This window comes from Dendrobates tinctorius, unplaced genomic scaffold (assembly GCF_039654945.1).
Source record: "Dendrobates tinctorius isolate UK_male_01 unplaced genomic scaffold, ASM3965494v1 ptg000059l, whole genome shotgun sequence".
In the NCBI taxonomy this organism is placed as follows: Eukaryota; Metazoa; Chordata; class Amphibia; order Anura; family Dendrobatidae; genus Dendrobates; species Dendrobates tinctorius.
This window is the reverse complement of record NW_027361727.1, coordinates 1,865,122-1,869,893: the sequence shown is the minus strand read 5'-3', so window position 1 is coordinate 1,869,893 and position 4,772 is coordinate 1,865,122. Positions and strand designations below refer to the sequence as shown.

The following is a 4,772-nucleotide window of genomic DNA, read 5'->3' as shown; positions in this document are numbered from 1 at the left end:
GAGCAAATGGTTGGGGGTTGTCCACGATATTTGTACTATTTCACCACGATCTTGTGGCTTCAAGGACTCCTCCTTCCAGGGTTATATTCATTGTATTGTTTATGATACGGTGTTTATTGTTTGTTTATTGTTATAATAAAAGGCTGCTGTGGCCATAAAATTCCAAAAGAAATACCGGTGTCTGTGTATTAGTTGGCGCCAAGTTGGGGGTGGTCATTTTATGGTCACGGTGGGGTAGGGGTGGGGTCTTTGGGTAAGTCAAGACGTTTGATATCCCCTTACGAGGTAAATACTTGACAATACCAACGTCAAGAAGAGAGGAGACAGAGGAACTGCTTCGATTTGCACTGAGTTTATCCAATATCCTATGCATAAAAGCCAAATTTACATTTCTGGAGACTGGACGGTGCCTCGACACTGCTGGCAATGCACCTGTTCACACTATGACATGAGGCCCTATGAAGAATAAGACGAGGACTCGCTACTTAAGGTCTCCCTTTGGCTTCATACATATTAATACACAGACAGAAGAGGCCCATGTGCAAGAAGAAGAGATGGGCCCTTTGCAGTCCAATAGCTCCTTGTAATGCACAATTCCACCTGCGCTGGAGGAGGTAGTGGCTCCGGTGCGGCTGCACAGGTTGCACCAATGTGTCACCCGTGTACTAATAGAAGAGTCTCCGGTAGCTGTAGAGACGGGCACGGCTGGCAGCAATGGTCATGCAGGATGTCACTCATTAAAGCCTCTACAATGACTGAGTCTTCCACAGTCTCGCCCATCATGTCCTTCTCCTGCTGGCGCCAGACATTTCTCACCCAGGTTTGCAGAGGATCAGTCTTGTCTCCTTAAGTAGCTGCTCCTCGGCTTGACCTCACCTCACCTCAGTCCAGGTACTGACAGCTTGTGTCTTCATTATTGCAGGCACCTGTCACTGCTTCCTGCGATATCTCCTTTTTTTCGCTTTCTCTGGATATTTCTGCTCCGGGCTCAGTGGATTGCTGCTACTCTCTTATTACAAGCAATTTCTGTAGCACAAGCAGAAGACATTGCTTAGTTCTATCAGTTTCCTAAAAGACGTTTTCTTACATATTTTTTTCATTTGCATGATCCATGTTTCTATAAAGACATCATGCCTGCAGCTACGATGAAGAACCCTACTGACTGTGACAGGCATTAACCTACGCTCGCATAAGGTCAATATAAAGCTGAAATAAACTGAGAAATCTGTCAATGCTTTACACATCAATGTCTCACCATTTTTAATACCTTTGCTTGCTGTCAGTGAATGGGAACTCTCTTCCTGACTCTGTCAGTCCCGATAGATCTCTGCCTGCCCAACCTAGCCTCTAGACAGGTTGCTGATCCAGTACTGACATGACTCTTATCTACGTCTCTGTCAATAATATTCTCCTTCTGTCGCTTACTGATGACTTTTTTAGCTCAAAACTGGTTTCTACTAAACTCAATCCCGAATTTATTTCCTTCCCAGGAGATAACCAGAATCAGGCAGAGATGCTTACCTGCATAGACAGGCCTCAATACATCTGCACTAAACAGGGTGCAGCAGACACAAGTAAAATGGCAACTGCACAGGTGCAACAATACCAAATGAGACAGCCAGCCTACAATCAGGGATTGGCCGTGTGGCACACCAGTGCAAAAAAAATAATCCGTATGTGGCAGTGTTCACACAGGGACTGCAGAGCTTATGGTTCACAGCATATATGGGGGCTGCCCAGTGCTGCTATAATGCATCCCGTGTGAACAGAAGCCACAGTTTACAGAACCATTTGGGCCCAACTGCACCCTGAAAAAGATAAAGTGCATAAAAACATATAAATACGTATTATGGCCAGAATATCAACCAATACCTTACATATTTATATGTTTTTATGCACTTTATATCTTTTTCAGGGTGCAGTTGGGCCCAAATGGTTCTGGGCCCAACTGCAGACTTTGGGCCCAGAAAGACTTTGCATATACTTGTATTAGCCTGCTGGCAAATATCTCAGCAGCACTCCCTTCACATAGACACAATTACTTTGTCTCCTCACAGAACACATACACACTACTAGTCACATACTCGCCTCTCTTGGCATTGTCATGGTACCCTGCAATAGCTCTTGTTTAGCAATTTGAACAAATTTTCAGCTGCTCAATCACAGTATGTTCAAACCTCACTGTTGAGAATAAGCATCTATTCTGCATTCTTTTTTGTCTAATCCTCACTTTTATGCAGCTAATCTTTGCCATGTTCGATACACACCCTACTCACCAGAATAAACCTCTAGAATCTCCTCTTTGGCGGCTCTTTCTATCTATAATGGTGGCTCTTTGATCCAGAAATTACAATCTATTCCTCCTGGGGCAGACTGGAGGACAAGGTGGAGCTTCTCATATGCTCTTCTTTGTTCCTAACAAGTTCCTTGTGGTGACACACCAATTAGCAAGTGTTACTCACCCCTTGCTTCCTCGATTTGGCTGCTTTCTTATTTCTGCCTTAATTTTAGGTATACTCTTTCTAAAATCAAACCACACACTACAGTGTACACCTGCAATGCTGATTTACTAATATCAGTCTGCTGGCAAACATATCAGCAGCACTTCCTTCACATAGACACTATTACTTTGTCTTCTTCACAGTACTGCCCAGCACATATACACATTACTGCTTACAGCCACTTGTCATACTAATATCTCCAGGGGGTATGTGCGTATTTCTATATTAATATAATTTTCCAATGACAGCAAGTTTTGTCATGGGGACAGTGAAGATAAGAAGCTGATAGCATTGGGTTTGCATTGCCAGGCAGTTAAATTGTCGTAAAAATATGTTTATAACTTGTTTTCAGGACAGGACAAAGCTGTCTGATCAGCACCATTGTCTGCAGTATAAGGGTACATGCACACGCTGCGGAATCTGCTGCGGATCCATCCGCACGGATTTTGCAAAATTCGCAGATAAATCCGCAGGTCAAAAGACCTACGGTTTATCTGCGGATGATCCTGCGGTTTAACCATCTCCACAATGGTGGAGATAGGAAACCTCTGCGGAATCCGCAGAAAGAATTGACATGTTAATTCTTTCTGCGGTTTAGAAACCGCAGATAATCCCCGCGGAAAATTCCGCAATGTCTGCACAGCGGTTTCCATTTCCCATAGGGAATAATGGTACTGTACACCACAGCAGAAACTGCTGCGGATCCGCAGCGTGTGCACACACCCTAAATGATAATTGGCCACTTTATATGTCACCAGTTATCACCATTATCTTCTTACATTCTTTATCCCATAGAATGTTTATTTTTTTTAGACAATGAAAATCCATGAATGCTGGGAAGAGAACTTCATTGATGGCATCAAAAAGGAAGGAATCAGCTACCGTTACAGCCGAGAACGAGCTATTAGACCTGATACTGTCTTCGGGCTGCAGAGTCCTCTCCCGGCTGCTGTCGCTGCTTTTAGATCCGTTATGTGTTACATTTTTTAGCACTAATCTGTCAGTTATTCATTATCAGCACATACTGATGTCTAATTACAAATCTGTGAAGATTTTGCCTCAGGTCCGGGACTCGCACAAAATCTATTTAAAAATGAGTTGCTAATTCAGTGACTTTCATCAAATCTTCAAATTGTTGATACTAAGGCTACAAGATCAAAGTATCCATGGTACATCACTGGACCGGCATCACTGTAAACCACTAATCTCCTGATGCACAAGCAAGTGATGAGAGAATACTTTTACAATTATATATAATTTACATTACTCACCCTATTTAGATCTTGAGTAATATCCTGTAGATCTTTTATTATAAAAATGAAAAACATAACAATAATAACAGAAACAAAAGAAAAATATCAGCCAGAAAAATAATCCGTAGACAGAACACTGGTCCAGCCGCTCATTCTTTCACACATATTATACTTACATACAGAATAATAACTAATATTAAGTACTTACACCTTCTGGTCCGGTCACCAAACAAACTAATAACAAACAAAATAAAATAAACAATAGCAAACAAAAACTATAAACATATATATATTTTTTAATTTTAAATAAAATGACCACAAACTATACAAATATATACACTACTAAGCTAATCACCACTCCACATGCAAGCCCACCATTCCCAACCCCCGCACTGACCTGAGAGCTGGTCCTGCATCTCATGCCTCAGTCCATGTCCAACATCCATAGGCCAGATCAGGCAGTGCCAGTGTTTCCCCAAACGCCCCAGTGTCCCATAGTCCCACAAGATAAACCCACCTCCCCCCTTTCCCCAACACACAACCTAACACCTAGACCCAAATCTATATCCCTATATACAATATATACAGAAACAAACAGTACAATACCCACAAATCACAAAGCCCAAGTTCGGCGCCTGCAGCCCTACATCACTGTATACCGATCACAAAACAAAAATCTACAGTGTCAGCAGCAGCCCACCACCAGGAAAGGCGATGACCAGACTAGGGAACACTAAAAGAAAAGCCCCTCCAGAGGAGAGCGGCCCTACGTGTGCCCAGTCTCTCATACTCCAGAGAGCGCACCTTCACCAGGTCACCGAGTATAGTCCTAAACACATCGTCCACTGGGAGGATTTTCCATTGCGTCGATACTAAGCACCGTGCATTCCACATACCTAACCACTGCGCTAGCTAAAAATAGGGTGCATCGGTCCCGACCACCAAGGTCTCCGAATGCTCCATAGGCCCATTCCGCATAAGAGAGACCGGCCAGCCAAGACCAGCCAATGGAGGCGCC

At 43.2% G+C, this 4,772-nt stretch overlaps 1 long non-coding RNA gene across 2 annotated transcripts; it reads right to left on the bottom strand.

Moving 5' to 3' along the window:
- Nucleotides 1-336: 336 nt before the first annotated feature.
- Nucleotides 337-2,452, bottom strand: LOC141092293 (uncharacterized). 2 transcript variants are annotated; one of them, XR_012232755.1, is made up of 2 exons: nt 2,277-2,452; nt 337-1,026 (listed from the first exon to the last, which is right to left on the bottom strand). It is a non-coding gene; the product is annotated as an uncharacterized lncRNA (long non-coding RNA). The 2 variants fall into 2 exon arrangements; XR_012232754.1 differs by lacking the exon at nt 2,277-2,452 and adding an exon at nt 1,522-1,565.
- Between the last annotated feature and the right edge of the window lie 2,320 nt (nt 2,453-4,772).